Source organism: Tyto alba, unplaced genomic scaffold (genome assembly GCF_018691265.1).
Source record: "Tyto alba isolate M040663 unplaced genomic scaffold, T.alba_DEE_v4.0 Super-Scaffold_45, whole genome shotgun sequence".
Lineage (NCBI taxonomy): Eukaryota > Metazoa > Chordata > Aves > Strigiformes > Tytonidae > Tyto > Tyto alba.
Genome location: NW_024881321.1, coordinates 39026369 through 39051964, shown reverse-complemented (window position 1 = coordinate 39051964; position 25596 = coordinate 39026369).

Here is a 25596-nt window from a genome sequence, read left to right as displayed (position 1 = left end):
TGTAGAAAGTTAGATATGAGACCGCATGAAGTTGAAGCAAAAATGGCAACTCTGTCTTACAGTCCCAATGCTGACAAATGGTGCAGGTGTCCTCAGAAAAAAAAAAAAAAAAGAGGCAAAGTATGAAGCGCTAGTCTAGTTTAATTTTGACTCATGCCACAGAGCAAGGTCAATGGAGCCTTTCACTGTGAGCATAGAACAATCTCAGTTTGGAGTAATTTTTTTGGTTATCAGTCAGGTGGGTCTGGGTGGAAGAAGTCAAACCATGTCAGTCATATATGCAAAAAAAATGCAAGCAGAAATCTGGTCCATTTGTTCACACGTGTTCGACTACAATGAGATACCTGATCTTGATGGAACACAAAGGATGCCCAGCTGATAGCGATCCCCCCCCAAAACCAAATCCAGAGGATTCCGAGCCCAGAGGATCATCTACTGCCTGACTTTGCAACAAAACAGTCCAGGAGAGCTCACATTCACCAGAACAACATCTCAGCTGTAGGAATAATAACAAAGATCTGAAGGCAGTAGCTGCTCCAGCTAGATCTGCATGAGCATTTCTGTCCCTGAGACAAAGACACACAACATCTGTGAATAATCTAGGTTTAAGATGTCATTGTTCATAATATCCTTTCCTGAGCAAGGGATAAGAGGAAAACAGAAAAAGGTGAAGAACAAGGCAAGAACCACACAATGCTATTTTACATACAGATCCCTGGGAAGAGACAGTGTTAAACAAGAGGCAAAAGATTTAAATTTGTGAATCTGTTGGATTAAGACCCATATAGTGGATCCCATCCTAGGTGGAGGAGATCTACTTTGGCTGGCTTTGCAAAACCTTGTGAGGCAAAATAGCCAAGGCTAGTCTGGTGCTGACTCTATAGCTCAAACAAATACAGGTCTCTGATTTCATTAGAAGCTCCCCTCTCATGACCCTTAATTAACTTAAAGTTATGTGGATGTCTTCCAAAGGCATTCTGCAGGTTGGGCAGTCCTGATATTACAACCATTTTGGAGGACTTTCCAGGGCATTCAGACAATGTCTAGCCCTACTGGATTCCCAATTTTTGTGGCATCACTGACAGACTTGCAGTGTACAGTATCATCATGAACAGCCCCCAGGAGGTGACCAGGAGAGAACAGGTGCAGGAAGGGTATTTTACCCTTGACATCAAACTCAGTAGCTTTTTTCTAAATTGTTTCTCTCTTTTCTTAGTATCAGATCAGAATAGAATGAATGCATGTGGTTGACCACGGAATAATTAGTTTATATGACTTAAAAGAGGTGTTTTTTTTTTTTTTTTAATTTGCTTAAAATTCATCATTTTGTTTTGAACAGTGTCTGTTTGATATCTGCAGTTTCAAGGAAGGCTGTTCAAGTTTGGAGAATTTGTTTGCCCAGCTGTACTATGTATCTTCATAAGGCCAGCAATGTAGCTGCAACTGAAGGCTCATTTTTCTTCCTTTCTTTGAAATATCTAGTTAGAAAGGAAATCACTCAGGAAGGAGTTCAACAAAAATATTAATTATAGCAGAGCACTTATAATGCAATGGCAAGAATTGTGCTGGCCCTGTTGGATATTGATATGATTGGGAAGAAGAATGATCAGTAGGCCCACAGTGTTTCTTTGAGATCAGAGACAGTTCTCATCAAAGAAGGATCTCATCTTTACAGAGATCCCCCACAGGCTTCATCGCTGTCTTTTCTATGAAGACCCCAACCCTCACTGGATGAAATGATCTCATTATATTGGAGGTTACTAATAGTTGTAAATGGGATTAACACAAAGGTTTAGCTAAATTATGGCAAACCACACAGATTGATCCAAGAAGGATGATACAAAGGCAAGGTAGAAAACATATATTTTTGAATACCTTACTCTGTAAATGGCAACAGAGAATGACATCAATTTGTAGCTGTGGTGGGAGAGGAGGGGTAGAGGAATGTGGGACAGTCAGGAGAATGTTGTATAGTGATCAGCAAGGTCTTGAATAAACTTGAGCTCTGGTTAAAGACAAGTTAAGTCCTGCTCAATGCCAGATTGATAAAATATTCTGGGGGAAAAAAAAAGTCCTAATTTTTTATAGCTACCTGAAAGATGAGCAGAGAAACTGATAGAGCGAGTAGCAGAATATATTCTTACCAGAGCAAAATGCATTCATAGAATACAAAACAAAATTTAATAGATGGATTTTCCTGTGTTTCTTCTATTTATATATGGTTTATATTCTAGAGTGCCGTTTTTCTCAAAGCCAAACTTCACTTCAAAATGAGATAATGTGCTTTTCACAGACCTGGACATTTGGGATTGCAGAGTAAAAAGAGTACAACTGAAATGCCAGCAAAAATTGTATGAAGAGTTCTGCACTGTGCAAGGAGACTGGGCAGCCTTTATTCACACTAGTGAAATATCAAAACATCTCTTTCAGGTCTACAGTACAGGTGTGACAACCAAAGAATCTGAATTATGCTGTCCTCCAGTCTCTTCTGTCATGCTCTTTTTGGCACTTTGCGCAAAGTAGATGGATCAGAGTTCACACTTGTGAAGAGCTGTGCTGAAATTGCAGAAACAAAGGTATTTGTTGGAATCCAGTTCCCCAAATAATATGTAGCATTCCTTATCTCAGAGAGCATGTACCAGATGCTAACACATCATCCTGCAAGCAACTAGACACTGTCAGCACCTGTTGAGACAATGCAGTGGTTGATTTTATTTCCTCTGATAGCAATTGTTGTGTGAAGGAGCTCATTTCTGCCAAAGGTAGACCATGGTGTTCAAATGGGCAGGAAGCTGATAATAACTGGTAATTTTCTTTGATCTTTATGAGTATAGAATTAGGGTGGGAGGTGTGTGCGCTTTAATTGCTTTCTGGCTTCACCAAGGCAGACTAATATTGACTAATATTGATTAAGTGAGATGAAATCCTCTTCTAATTTTTTCTCCAAAGGAGAAAGCAAATTGGGTCGTTCATTAGATAACACACAGAAAAGAGGCCTGTTCCCAGAACACCTACTGCTCAGATATCGATAGCTCTCCCTTATTGGAAACTCCAGTTTGTGTTTGTGTCCTTTTGGTGAAACTGCTTCCCAAAAGAAAATCACTAATGGGGAGTTTTTTAGAACCCTACTTACAATATTTATAAAATGAACCTGCTATGTTGGGCGGTTCATCACAATCAGGGGTTCAATGCCATAATGGAGACTCTATAAACCCATTGTCCTGGTGCAAGCAAGTCACAGGGTCATTTACAATGGTTACACTGTGGATCCATGAAAAAAAATCAGCAAAAACACTGGCTTGATAATTAGCAAATGCTACTTCAGGTTTATTGGCTTGAAATGAAGAGTTGTTAAAGTCAATTTAAACAAACCTTCAGACCACATTTGTTTGTTTGTTTGTGTTTTTTTTTTTTTGTTTCTAGGTATTAAGCTCTTGTAATCCTCTAAGGTCTTCATCCCTAGCACATTAAAATTCAGCCTTCTAAAACAGGTCCTATAACTGAGCAAATCTCAGTATGGTGACCTTGTTGCCTTATTGATGATTGTGATGTGGGAAGCCAACGGAAATAGAATGCATCTAATGAGTTCAAAATAATATTTATCCAGCTTCCTAGCTCATCAGAGGATGGCCCAGCTCAAAACTACCTGATATACAGAAGGAGTAGCAACCTGTAGATCTCATTTCCAAGGGAAGACTGTTTTCCAAAATGACACTTCTGATGTGGCCACATTAACAGTTAGGACAGTCAGGAGTAATTCCAAATTACTCTTCTTTGTGTCCCAGAATATGGTGGTTTTGTTCTAGGATTTTTTTTTTTTTTTTTTTTTTTCCCCAGGAGAAATTCTAGGGTGGAGTGGTTATTTCAGAATATGGTGATTTATTTGGAAATAAAGTGTTCACTTACTCTTGGAAGGCAATGCCATGCAATTTCTGTGCACTGACAATCCTATTTATTTTTATTTTAACAAGAATATATCAGTTCAAGAGGGAAGATTTCCAAGTCATCACTACGTTTTATGTGAACTTTAATTTTATTCCTCAGCAGTTCAGTGTGAAGAAATGCCTGTTTCTGCAGCTGAAAAATTCTGCGAACACTTATATTGGAAAACTGTTAACAGAAGGTTGGAGGTCACATATCAGTCTGAAAGATTAAGGATGCCTTCAGTGGATAAAGTGCAGGAACCCTCAGGGAATCGAATACACTGAAAATCCATACTCCAATGGAGCCTGTCACTACTTTCTATTAATTCCAGGAGGACTGAGGTTGCATGCTTGTACAACACAGATTTGTGGTAAGGCCTTCTGGGTGCTACCTCTGTTCAAAGGAAGAAATTTAGGTTACTTTGTATAGGAGTTTGTTTACTCCTGCATAGAAGTGGATTAAAAAACAAAACGAAACAAAACAAAACAAAATAACACCTTTTGCTTATCAATCAAATTAAAATCTTAATAAACATATTGCTTGCTTGTTTTTTTCTGTCAAATGCATCTTGAGATTTATACTCTGGAAAGTATATATCTAATATCCATTTAGCTTGCCACAAGTACCAGAGACTTGCAAGCATGTGGAACTACAGCGAGCCTTTGTCATACTGTTGTATGATAGTATCTTTCCATATTCACTTTTGTCTGTTTGTCTCACTGTAATATCCAGAGCCTTCTCGCTGTTATATGGATTCTTAGAAAGACATGCAATTCTCAGTAAGAGTAATGGAAGTGACAGAAGAAAATGCAAAGATATACAAAACCAAGAAGATTGTGTTAGACAGTTAGGCAAATTATCTGTTATCATTAAAATAACTATACTTTATCCATTTATAATGTGATCAAAACCAAGCTAACTTGAAAGTAAAGTATGATGACACACAGAAAATGGGATTTTCTGAAGTGTCCTTTGTCGTCAGAGTGAGGAATCTTGATAATTCCAAATAATTTCTAATGGATGCTGAAATAAACCTGAAGGCAGTAATAAATTAGTTCTTTTCTCACTGGGATCCCTTCCAAGCACGTTTACACCTAAGTTTTTATAAGTGATCAGTGATTCTGAGTATCCACCAAGAAACACCTGAGTTTTTTTGCTTTTGGAGAGTGAATGCTAAATACTTGCCTGAGGACAGCAGAAAAAGTGAGTAGGAGAAAGGACAGCACCCAAAATTCCCTCTTGTTTCTGAAAACATGGATCTGAATGAACAAACACAGTTTGTTGTTTAGCCTGCTCCCAAGTGGTTTTGCCTAGGGGTTTCTCCCACCAAGATGCGTGCAAGATCATCAAGAATTCCTCTGAAATTCTTCCTCAATCCCATTTCCCCTAGGAAAACCTATGGATTACCCTTCAGGACCTCCAGCACCGGTTTTGCTTTAAATTTTGCTTTTAAACTTTTTCTTCAATCCTTCCTCCTACCAGCCCAAAGAAGCTTTCCCTGCTCTCCCATGGCATGCACTTTCACACTTCCGAGTCATGCCATGGCTCCCATCGGGCCTGCTGGGCCGTAACTGGCACAAAACAGCCCTTGTCCCTGAGTACGGTTCAGAGCACTACAAAACTCAGCCACTGTTGTAACTGACTGCCAGACCCTACTGTGAAGGTTGGGGGGTTGGTTTTGTGCATTGGAAGTGCCCAGGCTCTGCCTTGCTGTCCGTTTCCATGCTTGTGAGCTAGTGTTTGTCTGGTGAGTTGGTTGGCCTGAAAGCTGCTTCATCTTTTCACTGATTTGTTATAATGTTTATATTTAAATACCTTTTTCCCTTTTTTTTTTTCCTTTTTTTTTTTTTTTTTTTTTTTTTTTTTACTCAGGTGCAATAAAGCCTATTCCCTGCTCCCTATTAGCACCAACCATCAGCCTTTGTCCCCTGGAGTTACCTTTCCTCTCTGATCCGCAGGTGGGGGGAATGCAGGCAGAGCCAGGTGAGGGGACAAACCTGATAAAAGAGTGGGGAACCCAACAAGAGTAGGTGGAATTAAGGCAGCTGGCCCGAAACGTTAACCCAGAACCTCTGCTGATCTTCACCTTTGCTCTTCAAGCATGTACCCCTGGGGGTGTCTCAAACACGTGAGCTTCCTCCAGTTCTTACATTCACCATTCAACAAGGGCTCTGTGAAAAATGCAGTTATGGCTGCCACTTTCCCCAAAATTTGACAGGAAAATTAGAAGCCTCCACCTCTTCCCTCTTCTATAATATCCCACTGGGTCAGATTGCTCACCCAGAAGTGACAGAAGCAGGCCCATAATCTCCTCTAGCCAAAACCACCCAAACTCAGTGCCTGTTTCTGTTAGTGGGATCCACCAGCAGCGAGAAGGTCAAACTGTTTTCCAGGGTCTACTCCGAAACCCTCTTCATGCCTTCTGCATTGCACAGACGGCTTTCCCGTACGAGCAGCTCGCTGCTCCACGTGCTGCCCCGGAGGGTGCCCCGTGTACGTCCCTGCCCAGCTTGGCAGCCTCGTGCTCCCCCAGCACAGCCCAGAAGGTCCGGGTGTTCAGCACCGTGCTTCGCTGGGAGGGATGTTCCCGACTTGGGCATCCCAAAGCCTGGTTTAAGATGCCCAAAGACTTTATAGGCAAAAAGAAGGGACCTGCAGAGGACCAACTGTCTGACCCCCTTTCACACTGATGCCCTATGAGTTGAACCACCAGAAACTAATTCTTGCTGTTGGGTGAAGCTACTCAAGAGTGAATAGGTCAAATCGAGACAACTAAGTTTAAGATTTGTCAGCAGCACTGGCAAATTCTGGCATTACCTATGTTATCTGCACATTACGTATCCCGTGGGACTATGGCACAGGGGGAATCCTGCTTCTCTTCGTTCCCCAGCTGTTGTCCTTCCATGAATACCGTAACTTCTTTGCCTCCTTCAATATCCCTGCAATTTCTCAACAGTCATTCTTGGGACAACTGTCTGTGTTTTTTCCTATGTTTTGTTGTTGCTGTTGTTCACCCTCACTTTAAAACACTTTTTTGTTTCCAGTAGCCCAGAGTGAGAACTTTTAGTCATTCTTGTTAAAAGGGAAATTGAATTAAAAAATGAAAAGTTTTTCTCACACACCTTCAGTAATGAAATATCACCGAAGGACTTGGTGCAGAAAACTTTAAATAAAAAGATCACTTTCAAAGGGAGAAAACACAGCCTTTCCAAGGCTTTGGTTAAGTACTTATAAGAAAGAAAAGTCATCTTCTTTGCTCTGAAAGATAACAGCCTCCCTCTGATGGCACTGTAAAGGAAGGACCTGACCCAAGGTGTGTTGCTGTGGCATAAATAATAAAAATGGAAACTAGTTATTATTTTATCAGCCTCTTCCACTACAATTAGTTCCATCCACCTCTGGCTTTTTACTCATATTTCACAAGAGAAATGCTTCAGTGCTGTGCCTGCAAGTGAAAGGCTTATGTTTCATAAAGAACACCCAGTGCCTGTTGCCAGCAGAAATAATAGAGATGACAGGATTTCCCATATGAAGACACACTCCTGTCATGTTTTTATAATCATTGCTTTATTTAAAAAGGAAAAAAATCTCCTCCTCCCACTCAGTATGGCTGCAGGATTTTTTTCCCCCCATCTCCTCTAACAGTTCTACACAGGACTCTAAATTTAGCGAAACAAAATGAGGTAGTAAAATAAAAATGACCTTTTGTTCTTCCCATCAAAAAACCACACTGGACACCTGTGTTCAGAGTCCTTTCCGATCCCAGGAAGAGCAGGAGTCCTGTGTGGGGCTGCACGGCCGCAGGGAAACAGTTGGTGGGGCCAAGGCTGGGATATGGGAGTCTGTTCACGACGTGCCCTTAATGTGACAGTATCTAATTTTCCCATAGTGATATTTTCCTGTCTAGGTACACAGGGGAGAGGTTCCCCAGAGCAGAAGCGCCACAGTCCTGCCATTGCCCCACACACCTTTTGCCTCTCATCGGAGGCAGCCTTTATTCTTTTTTTATTCCCGCTTCTGTTAGTGCAGACTCAGAGCCTGCTGGATTGGTGGAGGCTTTGGGGAGCTTAGGTCTGGCTCCACGCAGGTGAAGGCAGAATTCCCTGCCGTGACTTTTATTACTATTATTGTTATGAAACACTGGTTATTCAGTTTATTTTTCCGGCAGAGCTCTGCTGGGGTGGCAGAGGTCTACTGATCAACCCTGATTTCTGTGATCAGCAGAAGCCCTTACTACACGACCTAGCTATTACTATTCTTTCTGTCATTGCTTAGTTATTTACTTTTTCTTAGCCACAGGATGGAGATGTGTAAGAATGATCAAATATTCCCTAATGATGGAAGCTGGAAAACGAACCGCTTTCTAAGAAGAAAAGGAGGGTATTGCCAGTCATCAAAGACTGTGTATGCTGGAAGGGAGACTTGCAATGAGAGCAAGATGTTCTCCATCTCCATTTCATCCAGCTTTGTGTGTGTGTCTGTCTGTGTGTATGAAAGAGGCAGGCTGAAGGCAGCCTTCTCCTCCGTGCTGATGCATCCAAGAGAAGCAGGTCGGCTCAGCTTTTTCCTTTGCTGAAATGGGCTCTGCCCGTTAATGCTGCCACAGCATTAAGCAAGGTGGAGCTGGGTTTGACACCTCTCCTGTCTCCTTCAGCATTGCCAAACTGAAGGCTACTCTCAGGCTGCAAAGAAGCCAGGGAAGGAACCTAAGCCATGTGGGGAGGCAGGGGTGGCAGAGCAGGGCTTTCCTGCAGATTCCCCTCCCTCTCTCCCCACAGACTGAAATAATTCACAAGGAGCCATCTGATTTCATACATTTGGCTACCCATGAAGCATTCTCCAGAAATCCAGTTCTGATTAAAAAATGAAAATTACTACTTTTATTAAGTGCTAGATAAATACTTTATTATTGCCAATTCTCAGATAATTGAAGCCATCCAACATGTATACAGCATTTTAAGTAAAAGCACCACCGGTTACAAGAAATATCTCTTGTTCCCCCTACTCCCTCCTCCGTACCTGAGATGACATTGTGATGGATTCCAAAGCATGTCTCTGTCTTGGCCTATCACGAGAAAAACTGAACACAGAAGTTTTTCCTTTTCATGAACAGATATAGTCAGATTGCTTCATGGCTACCCACATTCTCTATTAACACATAAATAGGCCAGAGTCCAGAAAGTATATCTGCACTCAGAAGAATCCTACATCCCAAACAGTCTCACCCTATTTTAAAATTATCAACACTTTTCTTTTGAGCAAAATGGCCGAAGATTTTACTTGGCTGGAACCTGTTAAAGAATACAATTCTGTTTCTGCTGCTCAGACTGCTCTGTGACATCACCTTCAAAGCAAATATAAAAAAAGGCTGCTCCCCTGAGCAGGAGGTACAAGCAACATGAAGTAAAGAATACAAGTTAATCAGGTTTTTATTTACTAAGCTATAAGAAGAGAACATCTAACTGTCTGTCTGTCCATCTATCCATTCATATCACTCTCTCAGTGTTTTGAGGCACTTTGACTTTATCTTGCTAAACCAAATCCAGAACAGTGCTAAAAAATTAAATATAAGGAACTTAAATGCAGGGAAAGCTACACAGTTAGAGCTGCAAGCAAAGCAGATGAAAAACTGCAGGGTTAAGTGCAAAAAAAAGTATCTAAAATAATTTCAAAGCAGATGTTTTAAAATTGCCATGACAGCAGCCTTTCAACTGTGTGCTGAAGAAACAGAAAAGTTACTAATGATGCTCCTGATATTTCTGCTGTCAGAGTCTAGAGTTCTGGCTTCAACTTCAAAGGGAAGGATGCTCGCACCTTCTATTTGCAATATAAAGCTCCCTTCATGCTCAGTCTACAAAGCAACAGGTAATGATGCTCTTTCATGTGGACCGGAAGAAATGCAAAGGAAAACTTCCCGCTGTGATGAGCTCAGCTCTGATTCCTCTGTCCAGGCGGGGAAAGGCTCTTTTCTGGATCTCTGTGCAGCTGCTGCATACAAAGCTGCTCGTTCAAGCCGTGGCTGGGAGCACACTGATGTGCTCTCAGCAGGCTGGCTGTTTATCTGGTGTGAATGGCTTCGTCTCTCTGACTTCAATGGAGATCCAGCCATTTATCCCAGCAGATGATTTGAGCTAATACAGTCAATCCTCCCCCAGGAAGGTGTAAGGTGTCTGGTCCAGCCAGATCTGAGCTGACCTTAAACTCCCTCATCACGCAGGTGAGACTTTTAATATTTTGCCCAGCTATTTGGTACATAGCAGTTGTGGGATCGGGACCAGAAACGGTAGCCATGTAACATGGGCATCAGCTGCAAAGCTGCTGTGTGGCCCCTTCCTGAGTGCTGTGCTGCCACGGTTACACTCCTGTCGTGACTGAGCTCAAAGCTGGCTGTCATGGTTTGAGCCTGGTCGGCAGCCAGCCACCACGCAGCCATTCTCTCTCTCCCTTCTCTTCCGGCAATAAGAAGGGACAGAGAGCCAGGCTTGGGGTTTGAGATAGGACTGGGATGGGGGAAAAAATCCCCCTTTATGGGCACAAGCAAAAGGCAGACTCGTTAGGGGAAGAAAAAAAGAACATACATTTATTACAGACACTACCAACAGATAACAGAGTAGGACAGTGAGAAGCATTGCCACATCTTGAGAACACCTTCCCCCTACCCCTCCCTTCTTCCCGGGCTCAGCTCTGCTCCTGATATCTCTACCTCCTCCCCCAGTGGCGCAGGGGCAGGGAATGGGGGGGTGCAGTCAGCGCTGCTGCTTCTTCAATCTTCGGTGGGGGGAGTTGCTGGAACTTGTTCCCCCTGCTCCATCATGGTCCCCCTCTCACAGCAGACAGTCCTCCACAAACTTTCTCCGATGTGAGTCCCTCCCATGGGCCACAGCGTTCCCCACACTGCTCCGGCATGGGTCACCGACTTTCTCCAAGTGGAGTCTCTCCCACGGCTGCAGCCCTTCCCGAGCTGCTCTGGCGTGGGACACCCCTGCATGCTGCAATCCTCCCAGTGCTGAATTACAACAGTAGGGCTACCTTTTCCCACAAGACCCCGGCCTTCTTCGGGCACAACACCTTGATCTTCCAGGTGGAAGCCACAGGCCATAAATCAATGTCTGTTCCACCGTAGATCTCCATGGGTGCTGTCTCCCCACAGGATGCAGGGGGGTCTCTGCTCCGGTACACCTCCCCCCTCCTTTCTTCCTCCATTCCTCCACTGACCTTGGTGTTCACGCAGCTGCAGCAACTCCTCCTCACCAGTCCCACTGCTCCTCACCACGTGCCTTCTTAAATACGTTATTGCAGAGGCGCAGCTGATGGGCTCAGTTTTGGTGCAGAAGTGGAGCTGACTTCGAGCTGGGGGAGCTTCGAGAAGCTTCTCACAGGGGGCTGACCCTACAGCCCCCTCCCCTGCTACCAAAAAACCCCCCCACTCACTCAAACCCAGGACACTGGCTCAGGGCTATGGACTGAGTCTGTGATGGCCTTCAACTGCTCGGTGAGCCCAGGGTTGTGGTGGCTTCTGTGAGAGCATTTGGCCATTGGGTAGAGGGGCTGTACAACACACCGATCCATTTGAAACCTGAAAGACTGTATTTATGCAGTCAGTGGAGATGAGGTAATGAGTGAAATTTGTGAAAAACATATTTTTTTCTGAACTTCTGCTTTTGCATGAGCAAAATTACTGTAAAATTGCAGTATTTTTGGAAAATTGTCTCCCACTCAAAAAACTCTGAATAAATTTTTTTCATTTCTGTGTGAGATGTTTTCATGAAAACTTTTGAAGGAGATAGTAATTTTTTTCTGGCTTTATTTTTATTCCACTTGGGCAGTTATTGATCACGTGGTGTAGCTTACAGTTTTCTGACTCTTTTGCATTAAGAAAGGGAGGAGAAACCATACTGGCTTTCTTTTCTGCAAGGGTAAGTTATATTGTGAATCTTTCTGCTGGATAACAAGGTGGTAATTAACCCATGTCTTAAATAGTCAAGGGAATAGTGGGACCTCACTAATGTGATTCACAAATGACGGTATATTTTCTTTTCATTATCAATACACACTACGCCAGATGAGTGTTTGCAGTGTCACATTTACATAGCATATACCTTTTCGCAGCCTATATCTATCTGATTGCATTTTCCCATCTCTAAGTTGTGTGTGCTGCACACTTAAATATTTTTAGCATCCCTCTGCTTTGTTCTGACAAGGCTGCCTTTCATTGAGAGTGTGCTTTCATTATTCTCTTTCTGCTTTGTGTGCTGATTTCCTTACACTGAGTACCAAGGGCAACATTTCACTGAGCGCAGGCACCTTCTCATGCGACACAGAGGAGTATTTGCTGCCCCAGGATTCGCTACATTGTCAGGACAGGAGAGAGATCCTGCATTTTCAGACAGTTATAGATATCAAAGGACTCACAGACAGGTGCAGAGGAAGCAGATGTAACATCAGAGACCTACCTTTCTGCTAAAATGTCCCAGAAATGCCAAAAGCCGCAGGGTGTAAGCACACATTGCAGAGAAGTCCTTGGTTACATCAGACTATGAATAGCAAACTGCTGGGGGCGGCGGGTTCCTGTTGAGTTCAGAGGTTGGAAAGCGCCACTTCCTTGCAAAACTGCTGCTGCGAGAGGTCTTACAGGTCTCCAGTAGCGGTTCCATGGAAAGCAAGAGGTATTTCAGGTTGATCTTATGTGACAGCACGCCTGTGGGATCTGTGAGAAGGAGGTATGAACAGCTTCCCTGGGATGCGCCAGTCTTGCACATCCTCACTGGAAACAGTGGGCCATTGTATGGTTTTTTACGGCTGTGTGCATCTTGAAGACAAGCCACTGTGTGCAAGCACTAAAACATACAGGAATGAACCTGGACAATTTGACACATACTTGGTGAGTGCTGTAAGTGTGAAACTAGGAGGTTGTTTTTCTCTTTTGTTCAGTGATAATAAATGTTGAATATAACCTACACCAGTGGGGAATGAAAGAAGTTTACAACAGTGTAGACAATAGCCCTGTGATCAGGATGCTTATGTGAGAGATAGTCAGCTTATGTCCACACCTGTGGTCTAAAGCAGGCAGAAGAGGGATCCCACGTACTCACTGATAGTTTAGACTACCAGGTTACTCTTGAGCATCTTCCTTGTTCCTAAACAGGAATTTTTCCAGTTCCTTATGGTAATGGCATGACACTCCCACCCACAGAAGAATAAAACACACACACACACACGAAGACCTTATGGCATTCAATACAACATAGAATGTGGAAGAAAAGCATTCAGCACCTGTCAGCCGGTCAGCATTCTTCATTTGAACAGCAACTCCAGATTTTGTAAAAAACAAGCTGTTGAGTACAAAGGACGGAGGCCACTGGACCTCCCTTGGCCTAACTCATCAGCATGCTAGCAAGGAAGGGCTTGCTCACATCCTAGCCACTGAACACGCTGACAGATGAAACTGAAAGGTGCTGCTTTTTCTTTTCATGCACTTGATCCTCAGACTCCAAATGTATGGTTTTCCACACGCAAGAAAAATGCCTTCACATTCAACTCATGTTGACTATTTTCCCATCTTACCTAATATTGTATTACATACTAGGTTTTCCTGGAATAGAAGTATGTTTAATCCCTTTCTTTTGCAGAGCTTGAATTTTTACTCTCTCTCTTCTTGAGCTGTGGAGACAAAGCACCCATTTCTGGAGATAGTGCACTCCTTTTTTGTCAATAAATTACTTTCCTTCTCAAAGAACATTTCTATACCCTTTACTGACCTCTTGCTCCTGGTGTGCTTGAAACATTTATTAGTTCTCTCACCATCCTCCCCTCCCTATGATCTTTGTGATTTTCCACTTGATTTCTCATGTACTTTCTTCATTTTATTCATATCATCTTTGTACTCTATGGCCAGACATTGCTGCTGTCTGTGGCCAATAACTAAGGCCACCAGCTCAATGTCTATATTTGGCAGAATGGATATATATGTGTCTATTTTTGCTATAGTAATATCAGTCAGAGATCAGAGATCCAAAGCGTTGCCACATCTTCATCTTCAGTCCTTGCCCTGAAGAGCATAGGGGCTGAACAGATGAAGAGCAGCACCATGTGCACAATACTTAACTTGTCTTTGCCGGAGTGATTTTCAGTCTAAGCATGAAGGGAATTCAGATAAATATTTATCAAACTGATTCTTATCTGAACCAAACCATACGCTTGTGGATTGGTTATCAGGAGGACAGTAATATAAATAGCATTATGTCACACACGCTACAGATCCTGCTCAGGAAATGTTTGATTTCATATATTTATGGAATAGTACTATTGGATTTTGGCAAATATGGCATGTCTTAATTCCTAACTCTACTTTAAAGTAAAACTGCAAAACTAGGAAGTCTGCTTTAGCTGTTCTCACGGGCAGTAAGCACAAATGTTCACACACAGAGGAGCCTTCAAAAGGAAGAAAATGAGCATTACTTCATCAGATGTTTGAAATGAAAAATCTGACATTTTCTTACTCGGCCTGAAGTAAAGAGAAGCTAATAATAATTTTGCAGATGTGCTGGTGCTAATGGTTTCAGTACTATTGGATTTGTTGTATGAAATTCATTAGCAGTGTCTTTTCTGATATGATCATAAGCTTTCTGACAAGGAAATAGACAAACGTTGCTCTTTGTGAAAGGGAAAAAAAAAAAGAGAATTTGTCAAAGGTTATCATGGTGTTAAAACTAAAGAGGTAAAAAAGCTCTGCTTTAAATAGCAGGAAATTACATAAGTTTTGCTTGTTTTAGTGTTCTCCTCTGGAATGCTTCAATAGGCATAACAACCAAACATTGCCAATACCAACAAGACTGGCAAGATCAGTGCCCATATTTAGGAGGCTTTATGGAAAATATGGGAAGATTTGAAGGTCCTGATAAAACTGTCCCAGAGACCAGCACCCACTCTTTGGTTTTGCTGCCAGGATCCTGGAACACTCCGTTGGCTCCAGTGGCATTTTTCCAGATTGGAGAGGCAACAAGGCCAAGTTCACCCTTCCAGCAGGCTGGACTCAGCTCTGCATGTGCTGCTGCTCTAGTCTGGCAGAACACTTTCACCAGCAAGTTTTGGACTCTGAAACATCCCATCGTGTTTCTTATTGATTACATTGTGGGCTTAGTTTGACATTAAGAGCCGAGCAGCATGGTTACACAGACTCCCACTCACCCTTTTCCTCTGGGTCCCGGGAAGCCAAGGTGCCCTGCAATGTAACTGGAACCTGAACTGGGAGGGAAATGATAAAAAATGCAGTTGGAACTCTATGCAAATTCATGAAAATATAGAAAGAATATCACTTGTCTGGCTATAATTTTAATGAAATACATAATGGTCTTTTGTGCACCTATTTTCATGTAACTGGAAAATGGTTCTTACTGTTTTCAAGTGCTGGTGTTTCACAAGGCAAAAATACTAGTATTCATGAATTGTAAAAGAAAAATAATTCCTGGGGGATTTTGATTGAGTGGTACACTGGAAAACAGAGGCATGATGGATAATGTTGGTAAACAATAATCTGCTAGGATAATAAATTGCATAAGTAGCAGAATATGTTTTAAACTCCGAGGTGCCACATGAAGGGTCATGAGTAGAATAGTTATGTACAATTCAGAAAAAAAGATTATTTAGGATTTAGAGAGAAAAGGGATAGATAATGATTTGTAAACACCATTTATCTTATAAAATAACGAGAGACAAAAGAACTACTCGTCTAGCTCAGTCTAGCCTTTTTCTCTATAACATCTGAGCAAGTCTGTCATTAAAAGTAGTGGAGATTTCACTGCAGTTTTCTGATGCACGTACAGCTGAATGTATAAAGATCTGCAGCAAGTTATCTGCCCTATTATATTGCAAGGGGGAATAATAGCAAGAAATAGAATCTCTACAATGGAAAGAGGACTGGATATCTAAAAGGATTTTTATCCTGTTATTCTAAGGAAACTAGACTTATCTTACCATGCTGCCTGTGTTCTTTTGTGTCTGTCATCCTGACCCATAATTTTAGAATGTGTTGACTAATTTCAACTTAATGGGCAGGAAGGTAGAATTATCAAGATATTGTGCTCCTACTAGTACCAGAGACAGAGTATCTGAACTCCCACTGAGCATGACTCTATTACTAGACACCAAGAATGCACACCAGACAGGAAGAGTATGGATGAAAGACAGAGGTAAGCATCCCGTGCAAGTTCATTTGCTCACAGTGCTTCTGGAAAATGGGACAGGCCTTTTCTGAACTTGAAGCAAAAAGATGGTTGCACCTCAAAACGAAATCCAAAATGTGTGTGCTTACTGGTTAGCAAGAAAACCACAGAGAAGACTACTGGAGGATAATTCTTTCCACTTACAGTGTCTGAGTTGGTCTGTTAGGATACCCAGTTTTGCTTCCCCAGGAAATCCTGGGGACAAACCGATGATTGAAAAATAAAGTAGATAGTTCTATATTCTGGCTGAAAAGATGAAGATAGTGGAAATAGCATGGAAATAGTGGAAATAGCATGAAAGTGTGACATATGCCTTTTTCACAGAGACACACCTGAAGGGTCTACAACAAAGTCAATGGGGCACCAGTCAGCAGAATAGAATGGTCAGCAGTGAATTTTCGGAACTTCAATTACTTTGACACAATATTTTACAATGTTCTTATGCCTACTCTTTTTTTTTCCCTATGAAGAGAGAAAGTACTAACATTGATCCTGAGACCCAGCCACAAAGATTTATAAAAATGACAAGTTTGACAACAAAAAAAAAAATAACCTTTGCTTGGGGTTTTGCTAGTAGCTACCAGAAAGGGACCTCCCTTGGCAAACTTCCCATGTCTTTCCAACTCCGCACTGATGGGAATTGTGTTTTGACAGGATCAGAATTCAGAGGAACAAGTTGAGGAGCACATGACCAGGTGACAGCATCAACTGAAACAGAGCAGCATGAAAGCAAAATTAAGTGGCGCCCACTAGCAGAGGAGGAACAGCTCTAGTATTGTCATAAAGTCAGCTCAGTTATCTGCCACTCCTCAACAACAGGTCACTGGGCTTTCAAAATTTGTCCCAGACATACAGTGAAAAGAAGACATCAGGACTGGAGCTTGGTGTACCTGAGGAACACATGGGAGCTCCAGAGAGCTGGACTTCTCCTAGGCTGTGAAGGATAGGATTAAACTTTCTGTGGGAATTGTAGCAGAAGCAAAGGACAACACAGCTGAACTATAAATCTTTTCAAAGTCATTATCAAAGAAGGGGAAATGACTGATTAATTTTTGTAAATAAAAGTTGAACTTCATTGCTTTTCTTACCCTCAGGATCTCATTAGTTGCTATGGAGAGCTTCGACGCAAATACAATATTGTATGTATGGGAAGTGAGCATCTAGCTGACACAAAAGTCTAGGAGAACACAAGCACACGTTTTGCAGGAGGTCAGAAGGAATTGTTAGTTTAAGTGAATAACGACTGTTAGAAATATATAGCGCAGCTTTAAAAAAATAAAGTGTAAGATTTATTAAAACTCCACAGTTGCAGATAATAGATTTGGCTTACAGGATAAGGCTGCCATTCATTTTCATTTATCACAGCTGCATTAAAACAACGTATCATGCAAATAACATTTTTAAAAAAATAAATGAATGATCTTTAACAAAAGTATTAATTACTATTTTGTGCCTAACACCAGAACAATTTAATTATCCGTTTTTCAAGACTCAAAAATCTATTTTTTATGAATCATTAAAAATCACATTCTTAGCTTAGAAATATAACACACACCCCCAAACACAGAAGTTTCCAGGGTCTGTCTTTACATTCTTTTACCACTGTGCTCTTCCTGATTTCCATTTTGATTAATGTGAGACAAGATTATTGTTATCGGGAAGTATTTTTAACCTTTCCTGGAAGGCAGGTGTTGCCTTGTGTAGAATATTATATTCCCAACCACTTGTGGTAAAACCTGTGGATAATTCAGATCTGGAACCTCAACAGAACAATTACATCTGTAAGTAAAGAATTACTTAAGGTTTAACAGATAAATCATACAGTGACTGAACAAGAGCTCTTTGTGGAATGATAATATTTTTTGTAGTCACTAACAAGGTGGACAGATAAGTGGTAAAGGTTTCACAAGTGACTAATATTAGTTCCTTGTGACTGAGGAACAGTTTTGTTTAAAAAGCTCAGAACAAAGATGACAATGTTTTTCTTAACCAGAAGAATATGGCCATCATGTGACTTTTATGAAGATCATCTGCAGATAGCCCAGGCAGAAATGCAGAGACAAGATAGTACAGGTGGCACATAGTCCAAGTGTAGTATCTCCACTCAAAATCAAATTATCAAAATATTTCTCACCCATGAATTTGTTTCCAGAAACAGCCTGAACAACCCTGTAAAGATTATCTTTCTCTATCAGTCAGTCTGAAGGGTAGTATTGGATCCAAAATATTGCCTAAACTGGAACTGTGTGATGCTGACATTTTCCACAGTGGGCATATTCTGCCTGTTGTCAAATTTCTGCAAACACTGATTTGCATTTTCTCGGTTTTGCTTTGCAGTTCAAGTTTAGCAAATCTGATCTCCTGAGTAAGACCTGAGCTGACAGCTGGTTTTGGTGAGATGGGCCTGTGTTTTCTATGTGCCAGTGCACACAAGCAGTTGCTACTGAATCACAGCTTCACCATTTAGTTTACCAAGCTGACTCTTGCGTGATCATGCTCTCAGGGCCTCACCTACTTTATGTGGTGAAACAGTTAATAACTGAGGATAATGGTGATGATGGGTGACTGTAAGAATTGCTGTACTTGTTAGACAACAGGCCTCTTTAGACTGATATTTCAGTGGTGGCCAGGAGTGGATGCTTAGAAAGAACGTAAAAGTAAGCATAATCTGGTCCTTCTCCAACCAGCAGGTCCTTGAGGCGCTGATATTTGCGGAGGACACAAAGTAATTTGAATGAGTCAAGACTAGAATCAAGTTTAGAAAGACCTTGGGAAAGAGGGGGTGACGAGGGAGTGTGATGGCAAATGACACGCTGCTGTTCTCAAATGCCAGGTGATGAGCACCGAAGGGGATGACTTAACATTTGAACCACCTAGATGTGCTCCTGGGTTATGCACTAGGTATAACTGCATGAGTAACAGACATGGACATCTAACAAATCTCAAAAGATTTACCCTATCAAAAAGGCAAGCCAGATGGTAGAGTGTGGTTAAATGGGAAAACAGACCCAAATCCATTTAACTCTCATCAGAGATTACTTTAATTTAAATAGTAACCAATATAACCCTTTCTGCCTTTGGGCACATACTGGCTACGGAGTGACAGAGGGTATTATGAAGGTGCTCCCTTTCATAAAGATCTTTTCCAGGGTTTCTTCCAACCCTTTCTGAAATATCTTCTATTGGCCACTGGTAGGCAGACAGACCTATGGAAACTAAGGGCATGGGGAAGTTTATTTCATTTAACAGAATACTATAAATTAGATCTAGTGAATATGAGTTGGTAAAGTCATCTGACTTCTGAGTTTATTGAGATTTCTGCAATCTATCCATTCCTTATATTTCTATACTTGTTTCAAATACTTTTCAGAGCAGTAACACAAACTTTAAATTTATTCTGTAATGAAATCCACTGAAGTTACAATGACACCAACATGCTCAAGGGGATCCTGGCAGCCCAGTAGTCAAGGAATTGTTTTTTAATATTGAGGAAAAGAAATCAGAAAAACCATAATGAAGTTCTATATCACTTTAAAATTGTTCAGATACCATATATTTCCAAAACCAAATGAAAGAGAAAAGACAACTGATGAAATTAATCTGAAATGAAGGGGGATTTTTTTCTGATACACCTGTCAAAATAACATAACTGTCTGAGTACTGTCAAATATTACTTTAAAATAAATATATAGAGTGACAGTGAATAGCCTGTCTTATTGACCTCTGCTCCATGGCATATTCTTCCAAATATAATTTGCACCATGGATAGTACTTGTAACACAAGAGCACCTGCAGTAATATTAAAGAAGTTATTTTCAACAAAACCCTGACATTTCCTAAATTACCACTCATATTTGTGGGAATGACAATAGAAATACTTGTTTGAAACTTTGCTGTTTGCATCTTGCTCCTTTCTAGGTGTACGGGGGAGTCAGAGGAGGCATTTTGAACTACAGTATCAAAACAGGAGGCAAAATAGATCACATACCAAAAGTTTAGAATAAAACAACATAATAGGGACTGCACAGTCAGACTGATCTGCACTCCAGATCCTTGTCAGATCTGTCTACATATCATCTTAACTTTTACTGATGCAGTACATATCAATGTTAGAAAATTATTATTTAGATAGCACTGCAAGCACTTCCAGTTACTTGAACAGTGTGTCATCTGTCATCGTGACTACTTGCTTGAAACTTCTGACATTTACATCATTATCCTTGGGGGGGGACTTTGTTGTTGTTTTTAGAAAAATTTTCTGTCTCTAGCACATCATTAACCTGATTAGGGATTCTTATACCTCAGATCTTGAATTCACAAATGCTGTAGTGCCTCACACAGAAGATGATTAGGGATTCTCTTTGACTGTGTCCACCCTGAACTCCTAATATAACTAAAAAGAAGGATAAAAATAGGATTTCAAGTTCTCAAAAATGAATTTAAAAGAATATGAATATTTGCAGTGGTGATCAGGGTCTTGGTTAGTTCCAGACAGTGTGTGCGTACCAGTATAATGGAAATAGTTCAGTTTCTCTAGGATGAGCATAGGTACAATGATACAAAAGTTGCCTTGCATCAAAGCAATTATTTCCATGTGGAAAAAGCAGAAAAAGAAACTAGTAAATGATAACCTTAATACCAGTACAACAGGGTCTGCACAAGGAAGTTTATCAGTTCAAAAAACAATAACACAAGAGAAAAATCAGATTTTTTTTTTCTGTCAGACCTATATATCTATAAGACTGAAAGGCATAACAAAGTTAGGTCATATTTGAATTTCTTGAAAGTCATAGATACTCTCAATTTTGGAGGTATAAGTGATTTTGTCTTTAGTCCTCTGACTGGCTAGAATACACTTCCAGCCTGTGAGTGGTTGTCATTCATGTCCTTCATTCCCACCTCCTGGCACAGGGCTCTTGTGCCATGATTTCAGGGCTGCTTACCTTTAGTTTATTTAGCTCAAGGAATGAAGGTAAAGGCGTTTTCATTTTCCCTGTCACTTCTGAAACTGATTCACTCAGAAAGAAATGATGTAAAGCATCTTGTTAGACTCTGTTACTATGGATTCAAGTACTCAGGATAGGAAGTTTTTAATTCAGACTGTGCCATCCATGGTCTCGGGGTAATCAGGAATTAAACATGGTGACACTGGCTCTCTGACATGTTTTCCCTGAATTTACTATAGATTTCGCACCTGGATACCTTATCTCCAGCAGTGCTGTTTGTGCCTGAACGGACTTCTGCCCAGGTTCCTTTCTGTGACCAGCACCAGATACTGTGAGCTCCCCTCTATTCAACATCCTATGTGGATTCTACGCCACATTACTGATGTTTTATGATATCGTATTGTGACAGTCTTTTTTCTCATAAAAAATCCCATCACACGGAGCTATTTCATCTCCATAATCCCAATGCCTTTTGTACAGTTGGTGGTGCTCAGGATATTTCTTGTTAGCCTCAATCTAAGATAACTCTCCCAAGCTGCTGTGAAGTTGGGTCATTTTACATTTCTTGCTCAAACTTGTTAAATTTTGTATCAGTAATAGGTAGCACTTAAATCATATTTATTTCAAACTCTTCTTCCTGCAGCTTCTTGTTTTCAGTGTTTATCAGTACCCTTGAAAACATGTCTGATATACAAAGCTCTTTACTGGGACAGTATTCCAGTTTAATGAGGATTTTTGCAATTTCATGATAATTTTCTGAAGTCTAGGTAGTGCTTTGCACAATGATTTCTGAAATATGGCTTCTGAAGTTTTATAGGCTGCACCTCCTCTGACCTATTTCCCTCTATAAACATATCTATGCAACAGCTCAAACAAGAACAGTTGCTGGTGTCTCTTATCCAGGCAGAGAATTGCACTTTTGTGTTACAGCTAGTGTTTCAGAAGAACACAGAGCCATGCAGAGGGGCAGGATATGCTGCCTACAGGCTGGATTTGGATTTTTTTTGTTCCATGCAAGTGGGAAGGGGAAGTAGCCACTGCCTCCAGCGGGTTCTTTCACCTCCTGGCTAGTTGCTGGAGACTTCTCCCACTTCCTACCTTACCCAACATCCCTGTACTTTCTGGATGGCTTTTTTGCAGGGCTTAGCCTTTTTAGGGTTTCAGATTTTCAAGGTGGAAGTGTCTTGCTCAGTTTGACTCAGTGCTGAACTGCTGCATTTTGTAATTACAAAAAGGGAAACTGGCATAGCTTTAATAAAAGTCTTTATGCTCAAGCCTCCATAATCATTCTTGCAGTCTATTTTATTCACTCCCTCTCAGACAGTGAGACTCAGTTTAGTCCTGTTGGTCTGTTCATGGGATTCCCTTTTTTGTTCACTCTGGGCAACAGGTAGAGCTTGCTCCAGGAAAAGTTTCTGCAGAAGCTGGACCTGAAGGCTACGAGCAGTCAAGACCAAACTTAGCTGTTAATTACACACATTTGGTAATCTGGGATTGCTGTGAAAAGCAGAGCTACCCAGGCTCAGCCTCTGCCCTTGTACAGGACAGGGAGCAGACACAGTGGGCGCTCTGCTTACGAACGCCCTTGGAAGGCAGGAGGGAGGAGTGCGTGGGGACCAACCAAGTCTGGGGTGGGATCCTGTCTGCTGCCTGGCCTGCGGATTCCTCAAGGTGGGATAAACTCAGAAACTCTTCCTGGGTCTCCTCAGTATTCCCAGCACTCCTTGTGCAGCCCAGCCCACACTGCACGGGGCACTCGAGTGCCAACTGCCCAGCTACCTGCACCCAGAAGCTAGCACCCGTTTTGCTAGTGTAGCCCATAACCAGTGTATAAACCATGCCTCTGTGTGCGCCAGATTCCAGCCCATGGTGCCTATAATAAATATGTGATAATTAAAAGCTGATACTGCAGCTAATACCCACTAATTCATAAGGGAACTAAAAAAGCTAATGTTAATATATATTAACTGTCACCTTCATACCTCACATTCCCTTGATACGGTTTTAATTGGCTTCACCTTTAACTCCTGCAGTGCCATGTTTGACTTGGATGTCGTGTGTGATTTGGAGAAGTGTGGTGCTATGCAGAGAGCAGCAAACACAGTTTGCTTGCAGAATGCATTGAGATGCAGTAAATAAACAGACACTAAGAAATGTGTGAGATTTCGAATGTCAGATAGTAAACTGGTTTGAGTGCTTCTCAACAGGTAAAGACTACTTAACACAGTTTCAGAGCATGTATCCGAGGAGATACTTCTTCATATGGTAGATTTATTTGCTTATCGAATTGTATCAAACTGTACATTGAACATCTCTTACTTTTCTCTTCTTAATTGTCTTGAACCATAAATTTGTTTTGCTTCTGCACAAGAATTACAAAATATCTGTACTGTATCAGACTAAAAATAAACATTTTAAATCCAATAAATGTTAAAAAGAGGTTTGCAAATGGCCTACTGAGGACGATGGTAAGACAAGCCAGCTGCTTTAGTCATAAGAACAAAATTGTTCCCCCCCTCCCTGAGTTCAATGACAGTGAAAATACAGCTTTCAGTAGAAGATGACTTGTAGTTCACACAACATTTGGCGCATTCAGGGTAAATTTCATTTGCACAGCTACTTTACATTGGCACAAACCAGTGTGAAACCTGTCCATCATATTAATAATCAAAAGAAATGCAGATATGTTCAGAGCAATTTAATCTTGAAAGTTTCTTGCAGCAGAAAAGCCTCTATGACTCAGCCAGATGTTCCAGAATGAATTATTCAGAAAAGGATTTTCAAGTTAATTCTGTGAAATTAGTTTTTCGTATTTTGTATGAAACAAAAAAGGTGTTGAACTTGTGAAGGCAACAAGAAATCATTGTGGTGGGTTAACCTTGGCAGGACACCAGGTGCTGACCAAAGTCGTTCTATGACTCCCCTTCCTTTGCTGGACAAGGAAGAGAAAATAAAATGAAAGGCTTGTAGGCTGAGATAAGGACAGGGAGAGATCACTCACCAATTACTGTCGTGGGCAAAACAGACCCAACTTGGGAAAAGTAATGTAATTATTGCCAACCAGATCAGAGTAGGGTAATAGAAATAAAACCCAGATCTTAAAACACCTTCCCCTCCACCCCTCCCTTTTTAACTTCACTCCTAATTTCTCTACTTCCTGCCCTGCAGCAGCACAGGGGGATGGGGATGGACGCTGTGGTCAGTTCATCACACATTGTTTCTGCAGCTCCTTCCTCCCCAGGTGGAGGACTCCTTACATACTTCCCTCGCTCCAGCACTGGAAGCAGTTGTCCATTAAATTCTCCAGTGCGAGTCCTTTCCATGGGCTGCAGCTCTTCACAAACTGCTCCAGTGCCGGTCCCTTCCACGGGGTCACAAGTCCTGCCAGCAAGCCTGCTCCAGCACAGGATTCCCATGGGGTCACAGCCTCCTTTGGGCACCCACCTGCTTTAGTGTAGGGTCCTCCACGGGCTGCAGGTGGATATCAGCTCCACCACTAACCTCCATGGGCTACGGGGGGACGGTCTGCCTCACAATAGTCTTCAAAACTATGGGATACAGGGAAATCTCTGCTCTGGCTCCTGCAGCACCTCCTCCCCCCTCCTTTTTCACTGACCTTGGTGTCTGCAGAACTGTTTCTCTCACATATTCTCACTCTTCTCTCCAGCTGCAATTGCTCTCCCACAGGTTTTTCTCCTCCTTAAATATGTTTCCCAGAGTTGCTACCACCATCACTGATGGGCTCAGCCTTGGCCAGTGGCAGGTACATCTTGGAGCCAGCTGGCATTGTCTTTATCAGACATAGGGGAAGCTTCTAGCAGCTTCTTACAGAAGCCACCCTTGTAAATACCCTGCTACCAAACCTTGCCAGGCAAACCCAATACACCATCCAAACTTTCTATTGTTTGTACATATAGGAAATTAAATCTGTATCCTCAGTTCAAAACTTACAGGTGGATAGGTTAATATTAAGACTCATTAATGTGCCTCTGGCATGCTAAAAGCCACAACAAATGTTTTAAAATGTTGGTGAGCCCAGAGAAATGCAACACAACCCCTGTGACTGGAATGCCTAGCAACTTAGTACTTCAAGAACACCATAGAATCATAGAATCATTTAGGTTGGAAAAGACCTTTAAGGTTGAGTCCAACCATTAACTGCCAATTCCACCACTGAACCATGTCCCTAAGTGCCACATCTACACATCTTTTAGATACCTCCAGGGATCGTGACTCAACTACTTCCCTGGGCAGCCTGTTCCAGTGCTTGATAACCCTTTTGTTGAAGAAATTTTTCCTAATATCCAATCTAAACTCCCCTGACACAACCTGAGGCTGCTTCATCTTTTCCTATCACTTGTTACTTGGGAGAAGAGACCAACATCCTTTCAGGCAGTTGTAGAGTAGTAAGGTCTCCCCTGAGCCTCCTTTTCTCCAGGCTAAACAACCCCAGTTCCCTCAGCCGCTCCTTGCAGGAATTGTGCTCCAGACCCTCCACCAGTCTT